The 14,158-nt window shown below is 49.9% G+C and overlaps 1 non-coding gene and 1 pseudogene across 1 annotated transcript; both read left to right on the top strand.

Annotated features, from left to right (window-relative positions):
• The first annotated feature begins 1,756 nt into the window (after positions 1-1,756).
• On the top strand, positions 1,757-1,930 carry LOC144669165 (U2 spliceosomal RNA; annotated as a pseudogene).
• A 4,093-nt stretch (positions 1,931-6,023) lies between these two features.
• LOC144669188 (U2 spliceosomal RNA) lies at positions 6,024-6,213 on the top strand. Its single transcript, XR_013573624.1, has one exon. It is a non-coding gene; the product is annotated as a U2 spliceosomal RNA (small nuclear RNA).
• Positions 6,214-14,158: the final 7,945 nt, after the last annotated feature.

The raw sequence follows: 14,158 nt of genomic DNA, 5'->3' as shown, positions 1-14,158 counted from the left end.
CCAGGCAGGGCTTCCCTCTGTCCTGTTTGTGTGTTGCATAGAACCCTTTGCTGAGTCCATCAGGAAGGATCCGGGCAAAAGAGGAGTGACAATCCCAGGCAGTGGAGGCACTCAGGTAAAAGCCACCCTGTACATGGACGATGTCGCCATCTTCTGCTCGGATCCGCTGTCGGTGTGCAGACTGATCCACATCTGCGACCAGTTCGAACTGGCCTCGGGAACCAAAGTAAATCGTGGGAAGAGCGAGGCCATGTTCTTTGGGAACTGGGCTGACCGATCCTTTGTCACCTTCACCGTCAGGGCTGACGGCCTGAAGGTGCTGGGGATATGGTTTGGAGGGACCGGGGCATGCATTAGAAACTGGAAGGAGCGAGGGTCTATGGTGCAAAGAAAACTGGGCATGTGGGAGTGACGCTCCCTCTCCATTGCGGGTAAGAACCTGGTCATCAGGTGTGAGGCACTCTCGCTGTTGCTGTACGTGGCGCAGGTCTGGCCCATTCCACACTCCTGTGTGGTGGCGCTCACCCGAGCCATCTTCCGCTTTATCTGGAGGTGGAAAATGGATCGTGTCCGCAGGGACGCGATGTACAAGCCTCTAGATAAAGGGGGAGAAAATGTGCCCAACAAGCCCTCAAACTGTGTGAGGCTGCATCAAGCTGTGCGTAGATCCTCAGTACGCAAACACCAAGTCTCACTACGTGCTGAGGTTCTACCTGTCCCCGGTGTTGCGAAGGATGGGTCTGGCCACGCTGCCGCGGAACGCTCCAAGTAGTTGGACCGTGCCGTACCACCTGTCCCTGGTGGAGAAATCTATGCAGAGAAACACCTTTGACCACAAGTCCATCAGGCAGTGGTCAGCACATAACGTCTTAGAGGCCCTGAGGGAAAAGGAGAGGGTGGATCCTGTGGGATGGTTCCCCGAGCAGACTGTCAAAGTCATTTGGCAGAATGCCTCATCGCCAGTACTTTCCAACAAGCACCAAGGCGTGGCTTGGCTGGTGGTGAGAAAGGCCCTCCCCCGTCATCCTTCCTACACGCCAGGAGTCTCACCCCCTCTGCACGTTGCCCTCGAGGTGGCTGTGGTGAGGAAGAGACCGTTGTTCACCTCCTTGTGGATTGTGCCTTTGCAAAGAAGGTCTGCAAAGAGATGCAGTGGTTTCTGTCGAGGTTCATCCTCAGCAGTTCTGTGACACAGGACTCTGTGCTCTACGGGCTGTTCCCAGGGACACACACTGAGACAAACATCAACTACCGCTGGAAGATCATCAACTCGATGAAAGACACTCTTTGGTCTGCCAGAAACTTGTTGGTCTTCCAGCGCAAAGAGTTGTCCCCGACCGAGTGTTGCAAACTGGCACATTCCAAAGTCCAGGACTACGTGCTGAGGGACGCACTAAAGCTTGGGGCAGCCACCACAAAGGCGCAATGTGGAAGGGTCGCTGTCTAAGACCTTTCTGCAATAGGGCACTTGGGGCTGGGAAATGTTGAGAGCCCCTCGGGCTGCACAGCTGAAAATGAATGTCTGCAGTGAATACTAATTGTATTGAAGCACCTCAGAGAGCAACATGATGTATGTTGATAACTCCAATACCTTTGTCTGATTATCTGTAATGACCATATTGAAATGATTGTAATATTCATTGATTGTATTGATGCACCTTGTGATCCATGTGTAAAAGTTGAATCTGATTGTAGTTTTGTGATGGTGATTTTGAAATGTTTTGGAATGTTCTTCCAGATATTTTATGAATAAAGTATATTTTTCATTAAAACAAAATCTGTTCTTATCAGTTTAATATCTGATACGTCCCTTATCTGGGGACCATATATTAAATTGATTTTTGGAGCAGGGAGATGGAACAGGATCTTTCTCCGTCCACTCCACACATCGACCTGGTATTGCAGCGTCTTCAGGAATGGTGCAGTTTTGCCCTCTACAGGGTGAAAGGGAAACTGAAAAGAAGAAAAAGTCATTCAGAGCATTGTCCTGCTTTCCATCATTGATCTGGTTGAACTGAACTTGTGCTGAGTGGCAGGACAGGCTCATTGGTGCCGGACTGAGTGATGCCCCCTGTTGGATTTTGGTGCAACTGCAGGGCTGCAGCTGGTGTGCACTTGTTCTGCTTGTCAGGGCGGAGCCCTGACTGGACGATGCCCCCTGTTGGGTTTTGAGGCTGTTGCAGGCGCTGCTTCAGGGAGGCAGCATCAAGCAAGAAACGTCCTGATGCTCAATGCTGGCTGTCGGGTCTTCAGCCCGTGTTCGGCCACACGCAGCAAAACGGACGGTGAAGCCGGAGGCCGAGGAAGACGGGACGGGCGCATGGGTTTCTGGGTTATCGCTTCTCGGCCTTTTGGCTAAGATCAGTTGTAGTGAAGCGATGGCTCAAACCAAAGGAGCCCCAAACCAGGGGGTACGTAACACCGTTCGGGTCACGGTGAAGGACAGTGAAGGGGGAGCACCTATGGATCAGGCCTTCCTCATCAAGTGGATCCTGTTGAAGGCGTGTGGATTTGAAGCGGAGGAGATCTACTCCCTGCGAGACTTCCCCAGCGCTGGATATTTCGACGTGACCTTCAGGAATGTTGCTGCCTTCGTCAAGTTCCTGAAGGTGTTCGAGAAGAAGAGAGACCAGCCGGAGATGAAGATCCTGATGGTGGAGCCGCTCTTTACTCTGCCGTTGCAACGGGACCGTGTGGTGACGGTGCATCTCTACAACCCCCACGTCCCTGTCGCCGACGTGTTCACCTTCCTCGCCAGGTACGTCGACAAGGTTGGGAGCTGCACCGAGGTTAGAGACGCCTTCGGGATTTGGACATGCAAACGCCAGGTTAAGGTCACGCTCAAGACCGACGGTAAGGGAGCCATCTTCCATCCTCCTTCCAGCTTCACTATCGGGAGAAGCCGTGGCTACCTTGTCTCCGATGGGCAGCCCAAACTTTGTCACTCATGCGGCAAGTCGGGGCATGTGGCGGCCAACTGCAGCGCCGCCCTCTGCAAGAACTGCAAACAGGAAGGGCACCAGACAAAGGACTGCAAACAGACTAAGTACTGCAACCTGTGTGGCGAGGCAGGTCACCTCTACAGGACCTGCCCCAAACGCTGCCTCACTTATGCACAGGCAGCCAAAGCCAACGAGGGGGAAGCAGAAGAAATGCTTCATGTCACTACTACCAAGGACACTTGCAACACTCCAACCACCATGGCCCCCAGTGAGAACAACGGGACAAAGGAGGATGCAGAGAGAGACAAGGTGGAGGAAAAGATTGAGGCAGCAGACAGCCAATCAGCAGCACTGCCCCTGAACCTCCCACTCCTCAGGAGAGCGAATCAATGGAGGAGGAAGCAGCAGAAAATCAGCAGGGGGAGTGGCAGCTGGTGAAGAGAGCCAAAAGGAAGAAGAGGCTAAGAAGGGACCAAGCCACTTCCCAGACAAGTGGCAAGAGGCGTCTCCCATCCGACGCGGATGACAAGGGCAGCTGCTCTTCGGACAAAGATGTGCCAGGGCGGCACCTACAGAAGAAGCGGCAAAGCTCTAGGGAGTTGTAGAGTGAGACACCCGAGCTCCAGAACATTGGAGACATTGAGGAGACCATCGCACCCCAACTTTGCCCACAACCCGAAGAGGCCAGCGCACCCCAGCCCCAGCAATCTGGGAGCAGTGAAGCGCTCAGCGCACCCCAGCTCCGGGAAGCCGGGAGCAGCAACGCCCCAGAGGGGGAGAGGATTGGAGAAGCTTCTCCAACAGAGGACATTTCAAATCCCGTTCTCTGCACGAAACCCCAGATGCCACCTGAGCAGAACATCTCCAATGGGGAGGTTCAGGACAGTTTCCTCAGCCCATCCAAAGTGAGGCAATTTGTGAACACTATGGGTATGCAGGAGCAGACCAAAGGTCTGGGACTCTCAGAGGCAACAGGTTTGGTAAGAGACTAAATGCTTTAAAATGGGTGTAAAGATTGTATCCATAAATGTGCGTAGCATTAAATCTACTACGCGATGTGTTGCGACCTTGGACTACCTAGCCAAGGTCAAAGCTGACCTGTTGTTTCTGCGGGAGTGTGCGATACCGCACCTCAACTCCTACAGGCAATGGTCACGATGCTGGTACCATGGGCCATCGATCAGATCGGGCGGAAACGACTCTCGTTCCTCCGGCCTGGGTATTCTGCTGCGGGGAGGCAACTTCACCGTCTCCGAGGTTAAGGAGGTGGTGGGCGGGCGCCTCCTCATAGCAGACATAATGTACAAGAATGCTCCACTCCGGTTAATTAACGTGTATGGCCCGTCACAAGGGGCCGAGCGGCTGGAGGTTTTTCAGCAGCTCCCACTGCTGCTGGCGACCTCCAGGCCGGTCATTCTGGGCGGTGACTTCAACTGCATCATCGATGCGGCTGGACGATCCGGCAGGGCCGACAGCAGATTGGACGCTACGTCCAGATCCCTGATCGAAACAGTTAAGGATGCCAAGCTGCACGACGCCTTCAGCAACCCTGTATACGGAGCGCAGCGTAGATACACCTGGTCGCAGCCAGATGTGTCCAAAACCGTTCCTGGATAGACTTGCTATTTGTATCACAAGCGTTCGCAGTCAGATCCACTGACGTCAAGCCGGTGTTCTTCACTGACCACTGCCTCCTACTGGCTGACTGTCACTTACAGGAAGACCAGAGGGTTGTCCGGGGGACATGGAAGCTAAACGTACAACTGCTAACCCCAGAGAACATTGAGGAACTCAAGAGGGATTACAAAGGTTGGAGAACCGTGAAACCCCTCTTTGAGTCCCTGACACCCTGATGGGAAGTGATCAAGGGAAACATCAAGAGGTTTTTCATCCTCAAAGGCACCCAGAAAGCTAGAAAGGAACAGAGGGAAATGTCCCGACTCCAGAAAAACATGCAGAATCTGCTCCGGCTGCAGTCGTTGGAGGTCGATGTCAAGGAGGAATTCCAAGAGGTGAAGAGCCAGCAAGCCTCGCTCTTTGCCTCGGAGGCCTCCCAGATCATCTTCCGTTCCAGAGTCCGCTCTGTGGAGCAGGATGAGATGTGCTCACACTTCTTCCAAAAGGTACACACAGAGAGCTCTGTGATCAGCAGCCTGAAGGAAGAAGATGGTTCAGTAAAGTCATCGCAGTCCGACATTTTGAGGATCAGCAAATCCTTTTATGTCGGATTGTATGACGTGAAGCCCACAGACAGTACAGAGTCCCAGTCCTTCCTGTCCTCCATTACAAAGGGCTTTGATGACAGTACATGGGAGAGTCTGGACAAACATGTTGGATGTGCTCTCAAAAAGGGATTTGGGGAGGGAATCCACAACACGGCAGGAGTCTCACCCCCTCTGCACGTTGCCCTCGAGGTGGCTGTGGTGGGGAAGAGACCGTTGTTCACCTCCTTGTGGATTGTGCCTTTGCAAAGATGGTCTGGAGAGAGATGCAGTGGTTGCTGTTGAGGTTCATCCCGAGCAGTTCTGTGACACAGGACTCTGTGCTCTACGGGCTGTTCCCAGGGACACACACCGAGACAAACATCAACTGCAGCTGGAGGATCATCAACTCGGTGGAAGACGCTCTTTGGTCTGCCCGAAACTTGTTGGTCTTCCAGCGCAAATAGTTGTCCCCGACCGAGTGTTGCAGACTGGCACATTCCAAGGTCCAGGACTACGTGCTGAGGGACGCACTAAAGCTTGGGGCAGCCACCGCAAAGGCGCAATGGGGAAGGGTCGCTGTCTAAGACCTTTCTGCCATAGGGCACCGAGGGGCTGGGAAATGTTGAGAGCGCCTCGGGCTGTACAGCTGAAAATGAATGTCTGCAGTGAATACTAATTGTATTGAAGCACCTCAGAGAGCAACATGATGTATGTTGATAACTCCAATACCTTTGTCTGATTGTCTGCATTGACCATATTGAAATGATTGTAATATTCATTGATTGTATTGATGCACTTTGTGATCCATGTGTAAAAGTTGAATCTGATTGTAGTTTTGTGATGGTGATTTTGAAATGTTTGTAATGTTCTTCCAGATATTTTATGAATAAAGTATATTTTTCATTAAAAAAAAATCTGTTCTTATCAGTTTAATATCTGATACGTCCCTTATCCGGGGACCAAATATTAAATTGATTTTTGGAGCAGGGAGATGGAACAGGATCTTTCTCCGTCCATTCCACACATCGACCCGGTATTGCAGCGTCTTCAGGAATGGTGCAGTTTTGCCCTCTACAGGGTGAAAGGGAAACTGAAAAGAAGAAAAAGTCATTCAGAGCATTGTCCTGCTTTCCATCATTGATCTGGTTGAACTGAACTTGTGCAGAGTGGCAGGACAGGCTCATTGGTGCCAGACTGAGTGATGCCCCCTGTTGGATTTTGGTGCAACTGCAGGGATGCTGCTGGTGTGCACTTGTTCTGCTTGTCAGGGTGGAGCCCGGGACTGGACGATGCCCCCTGTTGGGTTTTGAGGCTGTTGCAGGCGCTGCTTCAGGGAGGCAGCATCAAGCAAGAAACGTCCTGATGCTCAATGCTGGCTGTCGCGTCTTCAGCCTGTGTTCGGCCACACGCAGCAAAACGGACGGTGAAGCCGGAGGCTGGGGAAGACGGGACGGGCGCATGGGTTTCTGGGTTATCGCTTCTCGGACTTTTGGCTAAGATCAGTTGTAGTGAAGCGATGGCTAAAACCAAAGGAGCCCCAAACCAGGGGGTACGTAACACCGTTCGGGTGGCAATGAAAGACATTGAAGGAGGAGCACCCATGGATCGGGCCTTCCTCATCAAGCGGATCCTGTTGAAGGCGTGTGGATTTGAAGCGGAGGAGATCTACTCCCTGCGAGACTTCCCCAGCGCTGGATATTTCTACGTGACCTTCAGGAATGTTGCTGCCTGCGTCAAGTTCCTGAAGGTGTTTGAGGAGAAGAGAGACCAGCTGGAGATGAAGATCCTGACGGTGGAGCCGCTCTTTGCTCTGCCGTTGCAACGGGACCGTGTGGTGACGGTGCATCTCTACAACCCCCACGTCCCTGTCGCTGACGTGTTCACCTTCCTCGCCAGGTACGTCGACAAGGTTGGGAGCTGCACCAAGGATGGAGACGCCTTCGGGATTTGGACATGCAAACGCCAGTTTAAGGTCACGCTCAAGACCGATGGTAAGGGAACCATCTTCCATCCTCCTTCCAGCTTTGCTATCGGGGGAAGCCGTGGCTACCTTGTCTACGCTGGGCAGCCCAAACTTTGTCACTCATGCGGCAAGTCTGGTCATGTGGCGGCCAACTGCAGCGCCGCCCTCTGCAAGAACTGCAAACAGGAAGGGCACCAGACAAAGGACTGCAAACAGACTAAGTACTGCAACCTGTGTGGCGAGGCAGGTCACCTCTACAGGACCTGCCCCAAACGCTGTCTCACTTATGCACAGGCAGCCAAAGCCAACGAGGGGGAAGCAGAAGAAATGCTTCGTGTCACTACTACCAAGGACACTTGCAACGCTCCAACCACCATGGCCCCCAGTGAGAACAACGGGACAAAGGAGGACGCAGAGAGAGACAAGGTGGAGGAAAAGATTGAGGCAGCAGACAGCCGATCAATAGCACTACCCCCTGAACCTCCCACTCCTCAGGAGAGCGAATCAATGGAGGAGGAGGAAGCAGCGGAAAATCAGCAGGGGGAGTGGCAGCTGGTGAAGAGAGACAAAAGGAAGAAGAGGCTAAGAAGGGACCAAGCCACTTCCCAGACAAGTGGCAAGAGGCGTCTCCCATCCGACGCGGATGACAAGGGCAGCTGCTCTTCCGACGAAGAAAGGCAAGTGCGGCACCTACAGAAGAATCGGAAAAGCTCTAGGGAGTTGGAGGACGAGAAACCCGAGCTCCAGAACACCTGAGACAATGAGGAGACCAGCGCACCTCAACTTTGCCTACAACCCGAAGAGGCCAGCGCACCCCAGCTCCGGGAAGCCGGGAGCAGCGACGCCCCAGAGGGGGAGAGGATTGGAGAAGCTTCTCCAACAAAGGATATTTCAAATCCCGTTCTCTACACGAACCCCCAGATGCCACCTGAGCAGAACATCTCCAATGGGGAGCTTCAGGACAGTTTCCTCAGCCTATCCAAAGTGAGGCAATTTGTGAACACTATGGGTATGCAGGAGCAGACCAAAGGTCTCGGACTCAGGCAACAGGTTTGGTAAGAGACTAAATGCTTTAAAATGAGTGTAAAGATTGTATCCATAAATGTGCGCAGCATTAAATCTATTACGCAATGTGTTGCGACCTTGGACTACGTTGTCAAGGTCAAAGCTGACCTGTTGTTTCAGCAGGAGTGTGCGATACCGCACCTCAGCTCCTGCAGGGGTCCAAGTGAGGCCTCACCCTCCCACTTCAATCCAGCTTCACTCTCTGCAACATCAAACATTCCAGTTAGAGAGGGGAAAGGGGGACGTCCAACATCTAGAGGATCAATGTCCCACCAGCTTCAGGTTCAAGATCTCTCCTTCCTCTGGAACCAAACCACAACTCCCTTGTGGCACCACAGTTACCCACATGGCAACAGGCACAAATGTCAATGCTCGATTCCTCCAATGGGGTGCAGATAAATTAGAGAAATAGCCCATCAACCAGGTTGTGCATCACATCCCCACACAACATCTCTGAGGGAGAGAGAGGGGGAACTTACACATTTTGCACCTTCTGGAAAGTACAAGCTTTGTTCCTGGAATCCCTCTGATACAATGGAGCAACTTTCAGGTGACAGGTGATGAAAATCTGAGGGACACATTCAACACAAGTCATGATTCAGTGACTCCCTCCCAACATGGAGATCCCAATGATCAGCTTCCTCTTACCAAGGAACGGTCATCTCCAAGGAAACGGAACGCATCCAGGTCAAACCGGAGCTTGTCCAGCTCCTGCTCGTCTCTTGGCAACACAAAGGTTGAAAAGGAGTCCTCAGCTTTGCTGTCCAGGAGGCAACTGAAGAAAGATTAAAAAGGGACAGGAAGTGAATCAAGTGAAGCCATTGAGATGGGACCAGCTGGAGAAAGCAGAGAGCTCCTTACCCATTGTGGTCAATGAAGCTATATCTCGGGGTGGAGTCCTTGTCTGGGCTCAATGTAGCTACACAGCGGTCAATGTAGAGCTTCAGGGGCATGTGGTTGGTCATTGAAACAGAGGCCTCAATGTGAATGAGCTCACCCAGGTAGTAGACAGTCGAAGTGCGCTCTGTAAGCCAGTCACCTGAAGTACAAGAGGACAAGGGTTAGAGACAGTGGCTGTAACTCCCAGTGAGTGACTACAGGAAATCACTCCCCATCCACCCATCACATACCCTTCATTAGGCGCAGAGAGAATGACAGATTCCCTTCTCCAGACTTGGTGGAGCTGAATGGGATCCAGGTGGGCTTGATGGGGTCACTGCTCACATTGCCCTTCCTGGAAAGGCAGGGGAGTCATTTTAGGACATCTTCAGAGACCACCAGCAGCTGTAGATCTTATTGACAAAGAGGGTAAAGATTCTCACCTAAAATAACGACTCAATGGGAACAACAGCTCCATTCGTTCTCACAATGACAGATCCATGATACTCTGGGGTGTGGTTCAGGTGGGTGGTGTAGATGAGGAAATCTCCAATCATCTGAAAGAATCAGGTTAAGGAATGAAGAACTGATCTGAAATGAGAATGTTCTCCACAGGGGTTAACAATGAAGTCATCCCATCCCCTGAAAACAATTCTGAGGAGGATTGACAGGGTCAGTGTGAAGAGGCTGCTTCCCCCCAGCCGGAGGAGAGTTGATTATTAGGTGTAGGCATCTCAGGTCAGGGGGTCACTTAAGATTAATGTGACAGGGAATTACTTCATTCAGCAGGTGGTGAATCTTTGGGATTCTAGCCCAGAGAGCTGTGAATGCTCAGTCACCGAGTACATTGGAGACAGATGGATTTATTTTGGGGAATGAAGGCAATGTTATGATGTGGCAGATGATGCTAGTCAGGTGGATCAAATCTACAAGGGAAACTTGATCAGGCACTCAACTGTTTTGCAATTAGTATATTATTTTGATTTCAGTGCCCGGAATTCAGGAACAGCAAAGACTGCCACAAATTCAGGAGGTTTAGATAAAAATGTAAACATTTAAAGAAAAGATTAAGCACATCCATTAGGTCTACAAATTACTATAAGAACTCCCAAAATTCTGATTAAACTGGCTCCCAGTTACACCTTCATTAAGGCAACAGTTAAAAAACAGATTTGTACAGACCCAGGCAAAGCAACACCACCTGGACAGGAGAATTCAATACGAGTTAACACATCCTTGGTTCCTTTAGACAGGAACTTGATGCAGAGGCTGGAGGCTTCTCACATTTGCGAAAGATCTTAGGATGTCTTCACCACTGACTCAGCCTCATCCCCTCTACAGGTAAATTCCATTGTTCCCATATCTTGTTGCAACTTCACTTTTCATAATATAAAAGTTTAGTACTAATTTATCAGTAACCTTTGAAAAAATTAACACTTCAGCTTAGTTCTGAAAGCTGGAGTCACATCCCACCATTGCCTGGAAATTCAAGCTATCCAAATTTTATTGAAAAAGCAAATTTTCATCACATCTTATTCTAAACCTGGTTCGATTAAACTGGACTGAAACCTCCAGGTCGATTGATCTGAATGAGAGGAATAGAGCTGAAAATCCTCAAAACAACAAAAGGCAAAGCTTGGAGGATCCAAAGAGAAGGTTCAAGACCAATGGGGCTGATGTCATAGGTTGGAGAGACTCAGGGACCAGTTAAAGTAAAGTACAATACAAGATAGAAAGCTAATTTGTAGTTTTATAAAGCAGGAGACAGCTATCTCCTCAATATCATTGACATCTCACCCATTGTTGGAATGAAGAGTGGGAAACAACCTACAGCCCAAGCTTAGAGCAAGAGCTGAGGATTCCCATTACCTGCAACCTGCTGCCACACTCATGGAGTCCATAGTCAAAGAGGACAGTGTGGTTCTGAGAGTAGATCCTGGTTGTCCGACAACCTGCTGTCCCCAGGGTCAGGTCAGCAGCTTTGATCAGGTGCCAGGTTCCAAATAAATCCAGCTGGACCCTGAGCAGCAGCTTGTCCTCTCCACACTGCACCATCACAGTCTGCAGTGGAGACACACTTCCACCCTCAGACACACGGAAATGGGAACCAAAGGGAGGCCCAGGAGGAGAGACTGTCTGAGGCACAGGGGTGGCTTTGACTCTGCTCCATGGAAACCTCTGGCCTAGAAACAGTTGCCAAGTATCAGAGCCACAAACAGCTCCAGCTAACACCAGCCCTGGGAACAAAGCCCTCACTACAAAATCCCCCATGATACCAAACAACTCACCATCCCTTCAGCCACCGAGCAGCACCTTTTATACACACAAGCCGCACTCACCTGACACCAATGAGACCAGAAGCTGCAACATTGAACCAATTAACCAGCCCCAATCTCCACAATCTCCACCAATGACAGAACTCATGGGTTTATTACCAGGAAGGCCGATTTTATTTGGACCAATAGGAGTTGGTCTGGGGGGGGAATGATGTCGATGAACAAAAGGGAAGGTGCGTGATAGGGTGGAGGGCAGGAGAGATTAAAGGATAAAAGGTTTCATGTTACAAAAGCCAGAGGCAGTGGTAATGGTTAAAGTAAAGAAACAAAAGATGTGTCCAGATGAGGTGTGAATGGCTGCATAGCAACCGTCTGAATGTACCGTAGAATCGTAGAATGTTTACAGCACAGAAAGAGGCCACTCGGCCCATCGTGTCTGCCCCGGCTGAAGAACGAACCCCCCCCCAGCCTAATCCCACTTTTCAGCACTTGGTCCATAGCCCTGCAGGTTCCGGCAGTTGAGGTGCATATCCAGACACCTTTTCAATGAGTTGAGGGTTCCGGCCTCTACTCCCCTTTCAGGCAGTGAGTTCCAGACCCACACAATCCTCTGGGTGAGAAAAGGTTTTCCACATCTCCCCTTTAATCTTTCAGTCAATCACTTAAAATCTATATGCCCTCGTCAATGTGCTCTCTGCTAAAGTAAATAGGCCCTTCCCATCCAGTCTATCCAGGCCCTTCACAAATTTGTACATCTCAATCAAATCTCCCCTCAGCCTCCTCTGTTCCAAGGAGAACAACCCCAGCCTCTCCGATCTTTCCTCATATTTGCAATTTTCCAGTCCAGGCAACACCCTGTTAAATCTCCTCTGTTCCCTCTCGAATGCAATTACATCCTTTCTGTAACAAGGTGACCAGAACAGCACACAGTACTCAAGTCGTGGCCTAACTAATGTTTTCTATAGTTCCAGCATAACCTCCCTGTTCTTATATTCTACACCTCGGCTAAGAAATGAAAGGATTCCATCAGCCTTCTTAACCAAATTCTCAACCTGTCCTGCTACCTTCTGGGATCTGTGGACACTCACTCTAAGACCCCTCACTTCCTCTACACCTCTCAGTTTCCTCCCATTTATTGTGTAATCCTTTGCCTTGTTTGACCTCCCCAAATGCATCACCTCACACTTCTCTGGGTTGAATTCCATTTGCCACTTTTCTGCCCACTTGACCAGTCTATTGATATCTTCCTGCAGTCCACAGCAACTCTCCTCACTATCAACCAATTTCTCTGCTGTCTGCAAACTTCTTGATCATTCTACTTTTATGCCCAAATCATTAATATAGACCACAAAAAGCAGGGGGCCCAGTACTGAGCCCGGCAGAACCCCACTGGAAACAGCCTTCCAGTCACAAAAACATCCATCCTTTGTTTCCTGCCACTGAGCCAATTTTGTATCCAGCTCGCTACGTTCCCCTGGATCTTATGGGCTTTTATTTTTTTAATCAGTCTGCCATGTGGAACCTTGTCGAAAGCCTTGTTATAATCAATGTGTATCACATCAACTACACCACCCTCATCAATCCTACTTGTTACTTCCTCAAAAACTTCAATCTAATTAGTCAGTTATGACCTGTGTACTATAGGCCCCCAAACAGTCAGGGAGAGATAGAGGATCAAATATGTAGACAAATTTCAGAGAAGTGTAAGAATAATAGGGCAGTAATGGTAGGGGATTTTAACTACCCAAATATTAAGTGGGATAGTTTCAGTGTGCAAGGTAGGGAGGGAGTAAAATTCTGAAGTTGCATCCAGGAGAACTTTCTCAGACAGTGCGTAGAAAGCCCAGCAAGGGAGGGGGCAGTTCTGGACCTAATATTCTGAAATGAGCCCGGGCAGGTGGAAGGCATATCAGTAGGGGAACATTTTGGAGATAGTGACCATAACTCAGTTAGATTTCGGATAGTTATGGAAAAGAATAAGGTTGGGCCAGGAATGAAAGTTCTAAACTGGGGAAAGGCTAATTTTACTAAGATGAGATGCGATTTGGCACAAGTGGACTGGGAGCAGCTACTTGCAGTTAAAACTGTGTCAGAACAGTGGGGGGTCTTCAAGGAGCTAATAGCAAAAGCACAGGGCAATTATGTTCCCATAAAGGCAACGGGTGGGGGGAACCAATCCTGGAGAAACCTGGATGTCAAGGGGCATAAAGGTTAGGATGAAGAAAACAAGAGAAGCTTATGGCAGATACCGAGGGCTCAATACAGCTGAGTCCTTCCTGGAATGTAAAAAGTGTAGAGGGAACTTAGAAAGGAAATTAGGAAAGCTACGAGAGTGCATGAGAAAGCATTGGTGGATAGAATAAAGGAAAACTCAAAGGGGTTATTTAAATATATATAGAGGAAGAGAATAACTAGGGAAAGAGTAGGGCCAATTCAGGATAATAGAAGTAATCTGTGTGTGGACCCGGAAGACATGGGTGCAGTTATCAATGAATCCTTTACGTCGGTCTTCACAATGGAAAAGGACGACGCAGGTACAGATATCAGGGTGGAGGACTGTGAAATATTAGAGGAAATTAACATAGAGAGCGAGGGGGCACTTGCAGGTCTAGCGGCCTTAGAAATGGATAAATCCACAGGCCCGGATGAGATATATCCCAGGCTGTTGAGGGAGCCAAGGAAAGAGATTTCAGGGGCCCTGTCAATAATTTTCAAATCCTCTCTGGCCACAGGTGTGATGCCAGAGGACTGGAGGAATGCTAAAATTGTTCCATTATTAAGAAAGGGAGGAAGGGATAGATCAGGAAATTACAGGCCAGTCAGTCTAAC

This window comes from Cetorhinus maximus, chromosome 28, assembly GCF_964194155.1.
Source record: "Cetorhinus maximus chromosome 28, sCetMax3.hap1.1, whole genome shotgun sequence".
NCBI lineage: Eukaryota > Metazoa > Chordata > Chondrichthyes > Lamniformes > Cetorhinidae > Cetorhinus > Cetorhinus maximus.
The sequence above is the reverse complement of the archived record's forward strand: the minus strand, read 5'-3'. Positions and strand labels throughout refer to the sequence as shown.